Raw genomic sequence first — 18,241 nt, 5'->3', positions numbered from 1 at the left:
CCCAACTGGTATATTTTAGAATTGCTGAAAAGCAGTTACAAGGACAATATTATATTACTCACAGTGATTCTTCTAATTATGAAGGTCCTCGAATACCACTTAAAAATTCATGGTATATGGTTATTTATACGTGTTATTTACACACACACACAGCGCTTAGTGAAAAGGCAGTGAGAGGAAAACATTAGCAGGAAAGATTAACCCTTTGAGTTGATGAAGCTGGTATAAACTCTTCGGCATTCTTTGAATTATTCGTTCAGTGAAAACTTACAATACCTGCTGTGTCAGGTACTGTTCCAGAGGCTAGAGACAAAGTGGTAAACAAGAATGCCAGTTTTGCAAACCGTAGTAGAAATGAGTGAGGGGACTGAAGGGTGTGATGAAATTTCTTTCTTTTTTTTGTTGTAGTGTTTATGGGTTATTAATTCTGTGGACTAAAATAGGATGCTAACAAAGCCAAGGACAGGGAGGGTTGCGGGGTTGGAGTTCTTTGGGTAAGAAGTAGAATTGTTATTTTATGACTCTAGTGTAGGGTCAAAGCAAAGTGGTTTCCAGGTCATGGCACGGCACTATGCTCCTGGTGGCCTCTGCATGTCAACTTTGTACTTCCTGCTTAGAAACCACCTTCCTTTCATGAGGACTTCATGTTCTTCTCTTCTCAGGACCCTCAGCTGGGTCTTTACTGGCTCCCACAAATAATTTCAGTGAATGTTAGAAATCTCACAGCCTCCTGACTTTCTTTGTCCTTGGGAGTCAGCTTGATAAAGGAGTTCAACTGGTAAGTCCATCCCCAAACCTCTGTTTAACTCCTCTGTAAGATGTGGGAAGGAGTACCTGTCCTGCCTATGGCATGGGGAAGGTGTTATGAAGTGTGAACATGTAAATCCACATGAAAGTACCTTGTAAACCATCCCACTACTATCCAAACGTTGGGGGCATCCGGGCTGGGGGGCCGGCGGAATACAGATTTCCCTGCTAAATGACCTGAACCAAAATGGGCAACAGATCCAGGAGAATGTGGATAGATTGCTCAAATCTGTCTTCTAGATATGAAAGTAATTCCAAGAACATATCCTATTAAATAGAGTATATTGTCATTATTTGTACTTTTCTTTTTGAAATGTGTGAATGTGAAGTTAGCCTTATATTCCTCCAGTTTGAGCAGATGATCTCATTGGAGCCTAAAACTCCTCCATGGGGGTAGTCTCCATTGTAATCACTTTTTTATAGACTCCTAACTCTGGGAAGGGGCTGCAGAAGTCTTTGAGCCTGAGCACCTCCTTTTGAAGGCTGTGAAAGCAGGCCCCGTGATGCCAAGGGTCTGATTCAGCCACCCTGCTGGCTGTGGCTGAGGAACTAGACCTGAAATCTCCTGACCAACAACCTGTGCTCTTTTCCCCAGAACCTGTGCTGCCCCTAAATTTGTGACATATGGATTAAGAAACTAAAAAGTCAACAATTAATCACAGTTAAGTGATGTATTTGTACAAAATCTTCCAACTCCTGCTCCAGGACTCATCATCTCATCAAGCTGGTTCCCAAGGACAAGGCAGGCCTGGAGGCCACATGATTTCTAACATTTATTTGATGTTTTCTGTGGATGCCAGTAGTGCCAAGTATCATGAGAAGACTATGAACTTCTCAGGAAGGGAGGATGGTTTACAGACAAGTAGTACAGAGTCAGCATGCAGAAGCCACTGAGAGGGTGGTGCTGTACAGGGAACTGGGGACGAGGAAAGATGCTTTTAAGAAGCCACCACCAGTCTTCAGTGGAGCAGCATCCAGCAGGAAGGAAACACTGGAGTTGTTACCAGGAAGGGCCTTCGCTTTCTAGCTGAGAAAAGAGTGAGAGCAAAGGCTGGAGTCTCTAAGAAGAGCTGCTCCCAATTGGACCTCAAAGTTTATCTGAAGATTTTAACGTCAAGTAGTGGCAAACGGAATAGGAAGGAAGCTAATGCCCAACAGAAGCTATCTTTTCTAGTAATGGTTAGAAGGGATTAATCAACGTTAGGAAAATAAAAAAAGGTTTTAAAAGCATTTTCTTCAAATATTATCATTAAGATTTTGTCCCAAATTAGGATTTCAATACTGTCAGATTTTTTTTTTTTTTTTTTTTTTTTTTTACTGTCAGATTTTTAAAAGAGAGGAAGGCATATTGCTAACAGAAGAATAACCCTCTCTCAGAACATGAGGGAAGGACTGTCAATGCAAAACAGGCCAGTAAGAATTAGGGAAGCTTTGCAAAAGCAGCCCTTCTCTGGAGTTGAAGTTCTGCTTGTGTGAGCCATGACTTCAGGGAGAAAGAGGGAAAAAACCTGACAAAAGTAGGTGGAGAGGAGTGTGCAGAAGTGGACGTGTTAAGGTGCTCGGTTGCTACCATGAAGCTTTAAATTGCTAGTGGCTGCAAAGTACTGAACCTGTCTGTGCCATCTTTGTGAGAAAGTAGAGTTTTCCGGATCACTGTGTCCTGTATCAACTCCTTGGTATCTCAGTTGGGTGATGTGACTTCCAGAACTTGATTTTGAAGTTAACGGTTTTAAGTTATCAGTGAATGGGAAGTCCAGGTTCAGTGAGATGTCTGTATTTTCCATGAAAAGATGATTTAGCCCAGCTGGCCGCATACAATGTGTTTCAGTAACTGACATGTTTATCTTATTTTTTCTCCATAAGACCAACATTTCCCAGGTATATAGGTGGAGTTGATTACTACTAGTATTTTAAGTGGAACCACAGATAAATTACAGTAAAGGAGAAAGAAAAATTAAAGTTTAGAACCGTTTTAAAGTCTTTGTTTCTCTGGTTTATACAGCGGGCTTGTCCTGGTGTCATTTCTTGGGTGCATGCTAATGAAGTGCTAAAAGTGGCCTTTGGTTAGTGAAGTAGTCTAGTAGTTTGCAAGACCTGAAGGCACAGAAACTCTCAAAGAGAAGCAGTGAAGTGCAAACTAGTACCCAGAATACAAAGCACGCTTGAGAAGCACCTCTCTGAAACTAAACTAATGAGTATTTTTGCAAATTACCATCACCGTCCTGTACTTACAAGAGCCATGTTTGTTCTCTCCCCAAACGGATATGTTGCTGATAGTTGAATGTGGATGGCTGGCCTCATTTCTTATACGTGAAAGTGAGAAGGAGAAACTCTAAACTCTAAATCCTGAGGGTAGGATTATTTTAAATGGGCTTCTTAAATGTTCCAAAGAGTGAGAGTGAAAAACCACACTTACATGTTCACGAAACATTTCTTGTTCATTGGCTAGGAATAAGCAAGGCTTTCTTAAAAATCAGACCACTGCATACTGAAGGGAGTGGACTTCAAAAGCCCAAGGGAGGGCTCTTCCTATCTGTGGAGTTGGGCTCCCAGGGCCAGGCAGGGATTGCGGTGCGGGCTGGGGGGGGCTCGGCCTGGGGGAGGGGCGGTTAACCACCTTGTGTCGCACCACAGTAGCAGCTGCCCAAGCTGCCACTTCATGCTTTGGTGAAAGATACCAGAATCTAAAAGTGGGGGAAGTGGAACCCGTATATATAATGGGCACACTCTTAAGAGGCTACTTCCTTTAAAAGTGTGGAAAGGTGAAAACCTTATCCCCCAAAGACTCAGGTTGCTCTCCCAGGAAGTCAGAACTTGGAGACACAACAGTTGTCACTTTGACCTCAGTTCTTTTTTCTGACCTCAGTTCTTCTGTACAGGAACGCTGCCTTTGGAAATCCATTTGGTAGAGAGTACCCAAGTGTCACAAAAATTCTGCAAGTCTAACTTGCTGCTAACTTCCATTCATGAATAACAATTTAAATTTTAAATTCAACAGAGCCTCTGGCCTCTGCTGCAAAGATATCACAGGAAGAGATTACTGCAGCTTCTATTTCGATGGCTTTTCCTTAAAGTGAGCGCTTGAAAGTATAAGTGAGTGGGTGGTTAGGAAACTGTTAGTAGTTACCGTTGTCTCGAAAAGGCAGAACTCTGGAAATGAAAAATATCTTGGCTTTCGCAGCAAAATGTTTGAATGCTCCGCCACCCAGGCAGAGACTGAGCAGGACCTGCAGAGGGCCCCGAGCACTACTTCCATGATGTGTAATATGGAGCGCCACTAGAACGAAACTTTCCAGAGATATCCACAAATAATTAGGTTTGGGCATTGGTTACACTTAAAAGAAAAATCCGTGAGATTTTAATTATAGTGAGGGTCAAGTAAGAACCTTTTTTATTCTCCTTAGAGATAAAACAAGAAAACAACGCCGTCCCTACCAGCATTTTAACCCAGGTTTAATTTCAATAAGATCATCAATTTAATTGATAACAAAATTATTCCAGAAGACTTGAATAGGTCTCAACCGGTCTTGATGGCAACGACTTTAGGTTAGCTAGGCCTTAACGCTTTCTTATCCTTAACTATAACTAGTGTAGTGAACCCCTAAACGCCAGGGATCTGAGACGGTAGTGACTGGAGTGGCAGCCAAAATCTGAAGGTGCCTGAATCACTTTTCTGTAGCATCTTTACGCTGGACGCGCGTGCAATTTTTAAACGGAGCATTCATCTTCCAGAGGGAGCCTGTCTCTCTTTTCCTGGTGTTTGTAAATTGGCACAGCTCTCGCAATTAGTAGAAATGCTCCTGCTACGTGGAAGTAGGTGCTTTCTTAAGGGGTGGGGGTGGGGTGGGGGTGGGGAAGGTGGTGCCCTGGGAAGTTCGGCCTCCGACCCCGAGCCTGGCTTCCCTACCTGCGAGCGCTCCGCCCGGAGGAGCGGCGGGGCTCCGTCCTCCTCCCGGGGAGCGGCTGGCTCGGCGACCCCCGCAGCCCCGGAGCATGCCCCGGTGCAGCCCCGGAGCAGCCCCGGTGCAGCGCTGCGGGCCACGCGTGCGCCCGGAGGCGAGGGTCCCGGCTGCAGACGCTCCCGCCCCCCCCCCCCGCCGCCCTCCGGGGACCGCGAGGACCCGGTGACCCCGGGGTCGAACGCCGGCCCCTCACCTCCGCGGCCCCCCTCCCCCGCGGGACCCTGCCCGCCCCGCTGACCGGCCCCGAGTTGCCGAATAGCTCAGATGCTTGTCATATTTGCGGTCGCGCGACTCAGCGGGCTGTGCGCGCGCTGCACTCGCCGCCGCCTTTGTCACCAGCCGCTCGGTCATTTGCATGAGTGTTTTCTGGAGTGCGAGGGGATTGCGGGCGGTTAGCGGAGGTCCCCTGGCCGGACTGCCTCTTGTCCCTCTCGCCATCTCCGTAAGTCTTTGCTTAAGAGAAAATAAAGGGCGCGCCGGCCCGAGGGGAGCGGGGGCGGCGCTGCCACCCGACGTCTCCCGTGCTCCGCCTGCCCCTTCCTGCTCCTGCGGCGGCCGGGCCCGGCTCGGCATTTATCGCGCCTCCCGGGACCGCCGGGGGAGGGGGCGGGGCCTGGAGGGGGCGGGGCCCGGGAGGGCGGGGCCGGAGGGCGGGGCCTGCGGCGGCCGGGCCCGGCTCGGCCTTTATCGCGCCTCCCGGGACCGCCGGGGGAGGGGAGGGGAGGGGAGGGGGAGGGGGCGGGGCCTGGGGAGGGCGGGGCCGGGCGGGGGCGGGGCCTGCGGCGCCGGGGCCGGAGCTCGCGGGAGGCTCGCTGGCCGCACGTCACTCCTGCACGGCGGGTGCTGGAGCACGAGCTGCCGCTCGCTCGGGCAGGGCGCCCCCTCCGCCCGCCTCCCGCTTCCTCCTCCTCCGCCGCCGCCGCCGCCGCCGCCACCATTGTATAATGCTCCGAGCGCGCCGGCGGAGGACTGCGGAGTCTTAGCTTCGGTCTCGCCGGCCGCCCGCTCCCCGGCGCCACCCTCGGGCCCCCGGAGCGGGGACTCCGCATGGACAGGGAGTAGCTTGAGGAGTGGGCGGAAACCCCTCCTGATGCGTTAGTTCCCAGGTGGAGCTGCATGTGGTAAGTTCTCCCGGCGCCAGGCTGGAGGGGATCCTCGGATGCGCCGGGCTCCCGGCGGGTGGGGGGCGGCGTTGGGGCCGGGCCGGGGCCCGAGAGCGGAGGGCGGAGGGCGGAGGGGGGCCCGGGGCCGGGGGACCTGGCCCGGTGCAGGTACCCGGAGGAGCGCGCCCTCCCCCTGCTGCCCGGCCGCGCACCCTGAGACCCCCGGGGCGGGGGCGGGGGCGGGGGCGGGGGCGGCGCCGGGCCCCCCCAGCCTGCGCGGGCTGATCTGCTGGGGGAAGGGCGGGGGACGGGCAGTCACGGGCCCGGGTCAGGAGGGGTCGGCGCTGCCCGGAGCCCGGCGCTGGGGCCGAGGCAGCCTGAGCTGTCGCTCTTACAGCTGGGATGTGTGTGCGTGTTGTGGCCGTTGTGTTGTTGTGAACGCACGAGACTTTTTTTTTTTTTTTTTTTTTTAAGGCTCGGATTGCTGGATTCACTTTTGGGTTCCTTGACCGGGTCTTCATCTAACTTGCTATGGTGTGTTTCTGTGAGTTTGCCTGTGCTTTTAGCTCGAAAACCTCCCCCTTCCGCTCGTGACAAGTGAATGGATTTTGAATGTATGTGTGTATTAAACTTAACGTGACACTGGCTTTTGAGTTAGAAACCTACAAGTCATCTTGGTGGTAACCGCCTCTGCCTGAGAGGGAGGGGGCCGAGGGGAGCCAGCTGGCCCTGGCCCTGGACTTTGTACCTCTAGGGCCGAGGGTGCCGTCAGAGGGCCAGCGCATCCAGAGAAAATCCCAAGTTGTTCTTGTTTTTATTCTTGGCCCTCAGCTAGTTAGCTTACCTTTAGCAGAAGTAGTAGCGATAGAGATAGGAGGAGTCTTTTGCGTTTAGTCTTAAATTTCACAAAAAGATTAGGTGTACGTAGCCTGTCTTAGGATAACTTTTTGCTTTCAAAATGGGCAGTTTCAGAATGTTTCGGGTGGTAGAAAGTAAGTTTTTACAGGCTCTGAATGAGGAAGGGCAATCAGCAGGGCGAGACATACAGCCTCACACGATAGCAGTTTTTATTCGAACTGCATTGGGCAGCCCCGCTTAGTCTTAAGGAAGGCAGAACGTGTTTTCGAGCTTTGTTCGCGAAATAAGCTTTTTGATTTCCCAATGTATGTTAAGAAATGTCCATAATGTGTGTGTAAAGAACCTAGAAGTTGTCGCAGCCAATAGGATCTGCGAGGCCTTAAGTGCTCAAAGTAGCATTTTATAATTAAGGACTAGTCTCTGACAAGATTGAAGTGGGCTCTTGGCTCCACTCAACCCCTGGAGGACAGTCCACCTGAGAGCCTCTCCATTGTTTTGCTGAGGGGGGTGAAGGGGATAGTTGCTCAGCTAACCAGAAGGCATGCCTCACTCCAAGAGCTCCTCCCATTGCTCCCACTTTTTATAGCAGTCTATTCTGATTTGAGTGAGCGAGGGTGTGCTGTGAGGGTGAAAATACCCATCGGAAGACCCAGCTTCTGGCCTGAGCAAGAATAGCTTCTACATGGATCTCTGCTTTTCCTGTTAATTTTATCAGTTTCTTTGTGGAAAAAAAAGAAAGACAAATGTTGGAAAGTTTTCCTTTAGCCTCACTGACTGATTTAGAGAAATTATATGTTAATGTGAAGTTGTTTATGTTGCTCATCAAGTTTGGAACCCTTGGAAATACCCCCCCCCCCCCCATTAAAACGTACATAACCATGTTGCTGTCAGGTGACAAATCCTACGAAATGGATTTGATAGTCTTTTTTTTCTCTCCCCTTTTAACAGTCTGTTCCTTGCTGTATTACAACAGGTAGGAGAGCGGACTCACAATTTATAATACCAACCAAGTATATACAACAAGAGGTGTCCTAAGGAACAGTGTTATTGTCAGGCAAGTGTCACAGCTTCTTAGGTAACAGCTGCTCAGGCTTGTTTCCCTTTAAGAACTAAGAGAAGGATATTAATTCAGATTTTGAAATTCTTTAGGCTCCCGTTTACTGAATTGTCCCTCTTGGAAGCTTTTTTAGCGAGAAACTGAAATATAAATTTTACTCAGTTGCCGTGCACTGTATTATTAATAATGAACATAGAAAATAGTAAAAATTTTGCTATTTTAAAACTCACTCAAATGTATGTAGCAACTGATATTTTTGGTATCCACTATTTTAAATAACGCTCCAATGGCAGAATAAAAGTATAACAGTACTTTAGAGAGACACAGACACAAAACATAAAAAAAGGCATGGGGAGGTCAAAAATACAGACAAATGCATAAAGGGGAGGTTTTTTTTGCTTAAATAAAGTAGCATACTACAAATTATTGGTATCAAGTTATATTACAAGGCTATCCTCTGTCAAAATATTTTACACTTTAATGAACTAAAAAAGGTAAAATCTACAACAGGAACTTTTTGAGTTTGTTTTTGGTTTTTTTGCTGTGGTTTCTTGTTAAAGATTACTAGTAAAAGCACGAAGCTTTATTTCGTATTCCATTTATATCAGAAAAATCAAGACCACTGTCAGTATTGTATGTAGATTACAAACGTGTAGAGATAAATGTGATATTGAGGAGTGTGAACTTTAATTCACTTGTAGAATTTTTTTAAAACTCTTGTTGCTACAGAAATTTCATGTTTATTGTTATGGCATATCCTGTAGGAGATGGTTCTAGTCACAGTAGTTTCTTGGCACAGGACAGAAAGAGAAAGAGAGAGGTATCTTTGATTACTGAGTCCAAAGATCGCATATATGCTAAAGGCACCAGAGGGCAAGCTTCAGTTTTAAGCGAAAAGTGGCCTTACAGTAAGGGTAGCACCTACCTTCATAGATCTTTCCATTAATACTGAGCAACAGAACATAAAAATTCTGCAGACACTTGCATATACATAAACCATAATTTTCTACCTACTGTTAATACTTATTACTTAAACAGGTGATAGAAACCCATAAGCTAGGACTCCTGCTTAAGAAGTATGTGAATATTTAGTTTTAATATTCTTGAAGGAAACAGCTACTCACCAAAGTTGGCGTGTCTTTAAAAAAAAAATTGTCTCCAATGGCCAGTGCAATTGGTATGAAAAGCAAACTTCTGCCCTCTGTGCAGATGCTGGGAAACCCTGTGAACAGAACTGTCCCCTGGAGCGCCCATCACTCATTGTGTGGAGCAGTGTCTTTCTCCATGAGCACTGTGTGGCAGTTCATTCTTTGTATGAATCTGTGAATGGCATATGTCAGGCCAATAAGACGACATTCCTATTCTGGGTAATAAATAGATGCCTTGTGCTTTTTTTTTTTTTTTTCTTTTTCTTTTTCTTTCTTTCTTTTTTTCCTGAAGATCATGAGACAAACAAAAACATGCTTGGCAGTCTAAACAAATTTTCATTGAAACACAAAAATTTCAAAATAAAAAATCACAGTATCTTTGAAAACATATGACTTTTACTAGAACAAAACCAATGCTTCTCACTTCCCCTCAGCACTTGAGACAGTGCAAATTCCCTTTTGGAAATTCGGCTCTCTTTGTGGTTCTGAGGGTTCCAAAACCTGGAAAGGCTCATTCGTCTCCAGTCAAGGTCTTCTGTCCCTCGTCTGAACTCAACTGGAAATACCTGCCAGGATTCACTGACACGGACACCACCATTTATTTGATTTATGTATTTTAGGAACCCAGGATCGCACAAGCTGTCTTCTGTCCCCCTGGCCGCCCTGGGTTCAGAAAGGAGCCGGGCATCTGCTGGCCCGTGTGGCCTCCCCTTGCACTCACCCACTGGGCGTGCAGCGCTGGGCCCGCCTCCGAGCAGGCCTGGCCGGCCAGGGACAGGCAGGCCTGGGACGGGGATGGCAGGACGAGGGGTGAGTGTGCCCGGCCCGGCACCGCCCTGGGGGAAGCGAGCTATGCGGATGCGCGGGGCGGGGGCTGGAGGGAGGAGAGCGGAGGGCAGCTCGAGCCACCACCGTGCAACCGCTACAGCAGGTCTGACTAGTTTTAGGTGCCCAAAGGCAGCTTTGTTTCTCTGGTGACTCCAGGTAGCAGCAAACCTAAATTCTTAAAACTGATTCATGTCTGAATTACTATCTTTCTGTCTCCCTGCAAGAACCTGTAACTTTGCAGAGTTACCAAGCGGTTCTCAGGTTTTTGCCGTAATAAGCTTCATAGGCGGTTAACTGCCAAGAAGCCCCCTACACCAGGCATCTTCTGTGGTTCTAGGGTGTTCCGTGTGGAATAGTGAAGGGAAGGGATTCCGGCTCTTAAGGGCATTTTCTGTAGGCACACTCATGGTTAGAGAGGGCTGTGTGAATCCGTGGAACAAAAGAAAAAAAGAACTACTTGAATGTGCCACGGTCACAGAGTTACACACGGATATGCCACTTGCTTGCTGCAGATCAACCTTTAGCTCCTTGCTCTCCTCTCCTGGTGGCTGCTTATCATTCCACGCCACGCCGCAGCTCCTGGGGTTTGGAGCACCCCACCCTGGTGTTTAGAAGTGTTACCGGAGTTGAACTCAGGGAATCTCAAAGTCCCAAGGTCATCTCTACCCCAAAACAGGTTTGCATAAAACTCTAGCCACACTAACTGAGATAACAAGGTGGCAACTGTTTTAAACTGATCCTCCCTGAGTGGTTAGCCCATTTTAAAATAACGCATGCGACAGATTTGCTTTTCAGATTTCTCTCCTTGGAGGGAGCCTCCATGTGCATTTGAACTCTGTGGTCTGCAGCTGAAGAAGAAATGTTTGTGCTGCCTCTCTGCTTGGCATGAATTTGGTGATGTTCTTTTCCGAGTACTTTTTAAAACAGGCTGATTTTTTAAAAATATGTTTTACCGCATATGGAAACGTAAAATAAAATCGATTTCACCTGGTGACGATCGTTAGCTCGAGCGGTTTACAGACTCAAAGCGTGGATTCTTCCAGTGGCACCTGCCTTCTTGCTTCTGAAACTCCTGAAGATAGGCAGGGCGAACGGCATGTTAGGGGTAGCAAGTGCAGTAGGCTGGAGGAAGGCTGTGCTTAGGGGTCACTGAAGGTCTTTGAAGTGTTAGGAGGTCGGTTCCGTAGAAAACTATACTTACCATGTTCAGTGTGGTACTCTGGCTATTCCTACTGTCTTCCACCAAGTGACTTTCCATTCCATGGGTCTTTAATTATCAATATGCAGAAGTCCTCATAAAGAAATAGGTTTTATCTCAAGGTAGCCCCAAAATTACTTTTAAAAATGAATGCTGGCCATATTTACAAACTATCATCTACTGCTCTCTGGTTTAGTTTGTCTTTTTTTCTACTTTGTGAAATTATTCAAGTATATGATATAAAGTTTAAATTGTCTTTGTAAAACCTTATCACTAGCCTGCCTAATTCTTAGGAGTAACTAAAATAAACATGCCAAGTATGGATGTCACTCATATGGGACTGCACCCTCCATAGTTTACTCCCTCTCATGTGTCTCTTAAGTATATTTCTGTTATCCTATACCTTCAGTTAGTTTTTATCCTCTCATGTATGTCTTGTTGTAGAAATTTCTTTTAAGGAAACCAGATTTGGACCATTACGGTACAGGGTTCAGTTTTACTCATTAAGTGAATTTTAAAAAATAACTAGACTGCATGTAGAAGTTAAAAGACAAAATTTGTTCGATATTTGTGAGGCATATTTATAACCTGTCTTCTTTAAAATGATTTTTTTTTACAGTAATAAAGCATTCTGAATTTGAGTTTAAAAACCCCTCATAGGGATTCCTGGGTGGCTCAGCGGTTTGGCACCTGCCTTCAGCCCAAGGCGTGATCCTGGAGACCCGGGATCGAGTCCCGCATCGGGCTCCCTGCAGGGAGCCTGCTTCTCCCTCTGCTTGTGTCTCTGCCTCTCTCTATCTGAGTCTCTCATGAATAAATAAAAAAAATCTTTTTAAAGTAAATAAATAAATAAAATAAAAAAACAAAAACCTTCATAGTCCATAAGAAACACTTGCATAGAAATGCTTCCTGATGTAAGTAACATGCTTAGTTTTTGTTAGTTTCAGTGGCAAGTAGTTGGCTAACAAAGCCTGGAAGACAACCTTTTGTTTTAACTAAAGATGCAATTTTTTTTAATATACAGATTCATTCTAACAAATTACATTGGCCTGTTTTAGGGTGACTGTTTAATATATCCGATGGCTCTCTTTAAAAGAAAACATACAAAAAAACTGTCACTTAACTTTTGGCAAAGCATCTGGTTTCTACCCTAAGCCTTTTTATTCCCCTTGACATTGTTTATTAAGGGTCTCTAACGTGAGGGGAAAAACAAGGTATCTTTGGGGAAAAGACGCTACAGGAGAGTTGATACCAGAATCCCATCCAAGCAATTATAAATACAGGAGAAAAAAATATTTTCATTATGCGCGGGAATGGGGGTGGAGCAAGGCCGCCTCGCCTATACGGACACATTATCTCAAGGGAAAGAAAGAAATTGAAGTCTAAGAATTTTTTCCCTTAATTGATTATGAGTCTTTAGATTCAGCATGTTAAAAGATGTTCCTGACACCCAATTAGTATGAATTAGCATCGTAATTTTAACAATTGTAATAAATTATTATAAAAATAATATGTTTATAAAGTTTCAAATGGAAAGATTGGTGATAATAGTTCATGGCTCATGGACATTATTGTGGAACATACAGCATCATAGAACCACAACTTGTAATTTGAGTAGAAAAAAAAACTTCAGCAAGCTAGTTACACAGTAACTGGTTTCATTATCTAAGGTTAACTTTGTTACATTTTACAATTAAATGGCTCCTCCCCGTATCCTTTATGAAGTTTTCCCAAATAACTGCCTGAAGCAGCTGTTTAGCGTGGAAGCACTGTTCTGAAGAAGCACTAGGATTATCGAAGGCTTTTCAATACTAGTACAATTCTTAATGCTGACACCAAGACGGACTCCTGGTGTGGTTGGGAGTCCACTTTAGGATCCACCCCCTCCCCTGGAAATTCTGAACTGTTGGCTTCTCCCAAGTCCTGACTTGGGTTTGTATGTTTGTATGTTTGTTGCTGCTGTTGTGCATTCTCACTTCAGGACTCCTCCAGGGGTTTCGACCTGTGGTTTTTGAAACGGCAAGTGTCACTTGGGTACAGGCAACGGCCTTTCTCTCAGGACAGCATTTTCAGAGCCTGACCCGTAGCCCAACATGACTTAGTCGGGTCTTGGCAGGGCTGTTGGCTTGCTTCGCAGGGTCCCGCGCGGCCTGGCCCGTGGGGCCCCCCTCCTGGCCTGTGCGGGCCTGGGGAGATCCCCAGGTCGCTGCCGGGCGCGCCCCCTCGCGGCTGTGCCTGCGCCTCTTCTCGGAGCTGGAGAGGAGTGGACTTGCCCCGGGCTTGCTTGTTTACCCGGCATCGGCTTCGGCCTCGACAGCCGCCTTCTGGGGAAGCTCACCATCGAGTCATGGAGAGTTCTCGCCGACGGTGCAATTGATGTATTGCGCTTACTTGATTTTTCACTCGTGGGATTTTAAACGTCTGTATGGACGCGTGGCGTTGGGAGGGTGTTTTTAACTTTTTATTATGGAAAATTCCAAACACCCGAAAAGTAGAGTGCAACGCATCCCCTTGTACTTATTACCCGGTTTCAATAGTTGTCGACGTTTTTGTCGATTTTATTTCAGCTCCATGACCGGTTTTTTGTTTGTTTGTTTGTTTCTAGAGCATTTTAAAGCAAGTCCAGGCATCATGTATTGGTTATGTTTTTGTTCAACTTAGGAATCTGTATATTTCTGCTTAGTCTTTTATTTTAAGGGTGTGGTGCTTTTAGCCAGAATCCCCAGGTAAAATAAACTAAATAGTTAGCATTTCCACTGTCTTTGGAAGAAGGTGACTGGTGTCCCCAGTTTCTTCAGGGTTAGCTTAGAACTAAAATGCCCAGCTGGTGGAGGAACCAATAAGGAGGCTATTAGAAACCCTTTATACTACTGAACAGTTACATTCTGAAAAGACCATTTTTCTTTGCAGATGTTTATTAGCAAGGCCATAATATATTCCAAAGAAATATTTACTTGAAACATTCTCTCCCAGAATTTGAGTCTGTTTTGCCTGCTAAACGCAGTTAGTTGTCCAGGTTTAAATTTCTGCTTTTTTTTTTTTTTTTTTCCAAGAGAAAAGATTATATTTGACAAACCAACTGTGTCTGAAACTGTCCCCAGTTTCACGGAAGTTTGGAAGTAAAACTCCTGAGAGGGAAAGCTGGAGTTTCTTAAAATGTGGACTTCAGAAGACATTCATTCGCAGAGAGTAAAAGTTTTTTGTTTTTATGTTTTTCAATTTAGTTACAGGCGGACTCCCTGGCCGGGTTTGGGTTTTATCTCTAGGCTTTAAGGCGCTGTCGAGAAAGCCGAGAGGACTGTTGCCTGGGTCCCCAAGGCAGTGCAGTGGGGGGGGGGTGTCCCCCCAGCCCCCCGAGCCCCCCCAGACCCCAGCGCAGCGGGCAGAGCCGGAGGAGGCGCCGCGGCAAACAGTGGTGTCGGGTTACAGCTTCAGAATAGCGCCCGAGCGCGCCTAACTGGCTTCATCTAGTGACTGGCTTCATAATTACATTGCTGATTTGTTAGGGGAGGCTTTGTCTTACTTACCAATTAGCATGGATGTTACTGCAGGGACCTCATCCTGGATGAGCTTCGGTTGGATTTTTTTTTTTTTTTTTGCTCTGTTTAAACACACACACACACACACACACACACACACACACGCACACACACAAAGCAAAACCCCTTCCCAGTGCGGGCAGCTTTAGGGGTTCTGTTACTGACACTGTCCCCTGTCCTCTGGGAGTCCTGGCCCTGCCTGTAATAAGCAGAGAGGCTTGCTCCCCATTGGAATTTTGCCCCTGTTTCCGCCACTCCCCGAGGCCAGAGGCAGTCACTTTGGGGTCTGAAGGCCGCCTTTGGGAGGGCTGGTTCCGCCCGGTCTCCCCCACCCACGCCACCACCCACCCCGAGCTGGGGGTTCTGTTACCACCTCCAGGAGCAGCGTGGCGATCGGCACAGCCGTGGGTGGCGAGCCCTTGGAGGACTGGGCCTGTTCCTGTTGCTGTTTCCGTGATCCTGTCCGCCTGCCCCCGCCACCCCTCAACCTACCGCGTCCTTTATAGGGTGGCCTTTTTGCTTTTTGTTTCTGGGTGTGTTCTGTTGTTACTTGGGGGAGGGAGGGTGTTAAAAAGTGTAGACATTATCAGATTTCTGAGTCCTGTGTGTTTTTTAAGGTGTACTATTTTACCAGTGTAAAAAGTTGTCTAAGCAAGTGTGGCTCCCCCCCGCCCCCAGTTGGATCCGGCTTTTCCGTCCTGCCTGGGAGTTGCTGTGTGACAGTCTGACAGGAGAACCATTTCTCAGAGTTGTGCCCTGTGGCCGGTGGGAGGTGTCCTTTCTTAGGCACAGAAGTTCTCTGTTTGGACCACCTCAAACACAGGACCCAGAATGCATCTTAAGGCAAGTATATGGGGGGAGGAGAAGAGAAATGAGAATATTCCGTGCTCAGAAGTTGTCTCTGAGCCATTTCTCTGGCCAGCCTCGCTTTGGGTCTTGGTCGACTGTCACACGCACACACAATGATTTTTGCCAAGGGCACTCCTTCCTTCTACTACTACCCCCAAAAGAAACTGAAAGATTGTGTGTGTTTCCACTTAAAGGGCTGTGGGTTTTGGCAGCACAGGATGTCAGATGAGGAAATAGCCCCTGCTAGCCTTTCTGAAGACACTTGTCACACATTTTGTCTTAGGTTCTTGTTTTCTTCAGATGAAGTTGATCCATGAGATCAAACCATGGTTCTGAATTGTTGGCATCACTGTAAATGTCTCGTTTTTATGATTTTTAGCGTCAGCTTTGGTACTTCTGTACCTTCAGCAACCAGCGGTCACATTGCAGGATACAGTTGAAGAGATTAGGGATACGGCTTCCAAAGCTCCCCTTTGAACTGGGAGCCTTTTTCTCAAGAGCTATTAACTGTATTTTTATAATTTTTTTAAATTTATGATAGTCATACAGAGAGAGAGAGACACAGGCAGAGACACAGGCAGAGACACAGGCAGAGGGAGAAGCAGGCTCCATGCACCGGGAGCCCGACGTGGGACTCGATCCCGGGTCTCCAGGATCGCGCCCTGGGCCAAAGGCAGGCGCCAAACCGCTGCGCCACCCAGGGATCCCTTAACTGTATTTTTAAAACATGTTTTTTGAAAGTATAGCATGCACACGAACACACGCACAGACCCCAAGTGTGCAGGCTGGTGACCGGCCCCCCAGGAGCAATGCCCCCCGCCCCACCTACCCTTCCCTGACTGCAGACATCATGGCTTAGCTCTGCCTCCTTAACTGACTTTTAAAACAACATGTCAATCGTGAAGCCTGCTAACACTCCTGAGAAGGGAAAACACTGGATTTCTAGTTTTTATTTACTAGTCGAAAAGAAATTGGAACAGGCTCTTGAAAATGCATACAAGGTATGAACCAGTTCGGCCTTGAGGTGTTTTGAAGAAATGATCTACATCCTTTTTGGACCAGCACATAGTCAGAAAGTCAGCCCTCCTGGTAGGCTGAGGAGACTTCCCATTCAGGGCCCCACAGGACCAGGGATGCTGCGGGGGAGAGGGGGGGGCTGGGGCCTGTCCCTAGGAGTGCTGTGGAAAGCCTGCAGGTTAAAGCAACGGGTTGTTGGGAGGGTGGGGATGTGGGTGGGTGACAGAGGTGGTAGTTTGCAAAAGTAGATTTAATATTATTTTTTTTAAAGGTTTTATTTATTCATGAGAGACCCACAGAGAGAGGCAGAGACACAGGCAGAGGGAGAAGCAGGCTCCATGCATGGAACCCGATGTGGAACTTGATCCTGGGACTTCAGGATCACGCCCTGGACCCAAGGCAGGCACTAAACTGCTGAGCCACCCAGGCGTCCCTAGATTTAATAGTCTTAATTTAAATATAATACTTATGTTTGACAGTTCAAATAGCATTAAAGGAGAGGGTGTTTTTTTTTTTTTTTAATTTTAAGGCACAGCTTTTAAAAAGTTGAAAAACATGGAGTTAAAAAGAACTTTATTTATTTATTTATTGAGTTTGCATTTTTTCCTTAATGCCTTAACAATTCAAAAGCTATGAAACGTCAGCCTTTTAACACATGGGTAACACAGAGGTACTGTTTCAGTTCCGTTTTGGACACTGGGGTTAAGGCCTCACTAGCTTATACTCTGAGATCACAGCCAAGAAGAATCTGGGTCCCACTGAGCCAGTGGGATCTGATGCATTAGGCTGAGAAGCTGGGCTTTACCATTAAAGTTAAACTGAAGACCCTTTAAATCTGCATAGGCTTTTTTTTTTTTTTTTTAATGTCAGTTGTCAGTTGCCATTGCAAAGGCACTGTTCATTTCTTTTTTTTTCCTTACTTGCTTAGACACAAATAGGGAAGACCTTTGGACTCAAGATTAATTGGGTAAAAATATCCACAGGCTTAAACATGAAATGGCCAGATAGGGAAAAGAGGTGGTTGTGGTTCTCAAAATAGGGTCCCCAGACCAGCATTACTTGTAAACCTGGAAATACAGATTCTTGGGTTCCCACACTAGATGTGCTAGATGAGAATCTTAGCGGCAAGGGGGCCAGCATTCTGTGTTACAAGCCCTCAGGTGGGTCGGATGCTCCCCATGTTCGAGAAGTGTGACAGGCATTCATTCACGAGACAGCCTTCTGAGAGCTAAGGTTTCCCTGCCCACCCGACGTGCCTCAATCCAGCCAAGTTGCCTTACGAGGTCCCGCCCTGTACAGCTGTCACCTGGGAGGTCTGTTCAGTTCTCCTCCTCCTCAGACCCTCCCTCCCATGCACAGTTCACACTCAGGGAAAGACACACACATCTCTGTCTCTGCCTTACAGTTCTCTGGCTGTCCTTCAGAGGCTTTCCTCATTCTTTCCATTTACCGTTCATTTAGCCAGGGATTTTTTTTTTTTTTTAAGGTTTTATTTATTCATGAGAGACACACAGGCAGAGACATAGGCAGAGGGAGAAGCAGGCTCCCTGCAGGGAGCCCGATGTGGGACTCGATCCCAGGACCCCGGGATCACGCCCTGGGCTGAAGGCAGATGCTCAACCACTGAGCCACCCAGGTGTCCCTGGTCAGGAATTACTTATGGGGCATCTTCTGTGTGTGTTGGGGACTGCCCTGTCCTGAGAATCCAGAGATGAATGCAACGGAGTCTGTGCCCTCATAGAGCTTACCATCTGGAGTAGGAAACAGGCATTATGAGGCAATCCCGCCTTAAATTTAAATCTCAAATCCTATCTCCAAAAGTCTTTCCTATCACCCCAGCCCATAATAACCTTGCTATGGATGTCACTCAGAATC

At 46.9% G+C, this 18,241-nt stretch overlaps 1 protein-coding gene across 4 annotated transcripts in view; it reads left to right on the top strand.

Moving 5' to 3' along the window:
* Positions 1–18,241, top strand: part of SERTAD2 (SERTA domain containing 2) — a 114,031-nt gene that overhangs the window by 85,492 nt on the left and 10,298 nt on the right. The window contains exons 3-4 of one of the 4 annotated variants that reach the window (XR_012003628.1): positions 663–778; positions 1,403–2,773. The exons of 1 other annotated variant lie outside the window; for it this stretch is intronic. The gene's annotated coding sequence lies outside the window, so the exon portion shown is untranslated. Of the gene's footprint in view, positions 1–662; positions 779–1,402; positions 2,774–5,012; positions 5,212–5,591; positions 5,891–18,241 lie in introns of those variants that run through there. 2 more of the 4 variants (XM_072768622.1, XM_072768620.1) reach the window with 2 other exon arrangements.

This window comes from Canis lupus, chromosome 11, assembly GCF_048164855.1.
Source record: "Canis lupus baileyi chromosome 11, mCanLup2.hap1, whole genome shotgun sequence".
Classification (NCBI taxonomy): Eukaryota; Metazoa; Chordata; class Mammalia; order Carnivora; family Canidae; genus Canis; species Canis lupus.
The sequence above is the reverse complement of the archived record's forward strand: the minus strand, read 5'-3'. Positions and strand labels throughout refer to the sequence as shown.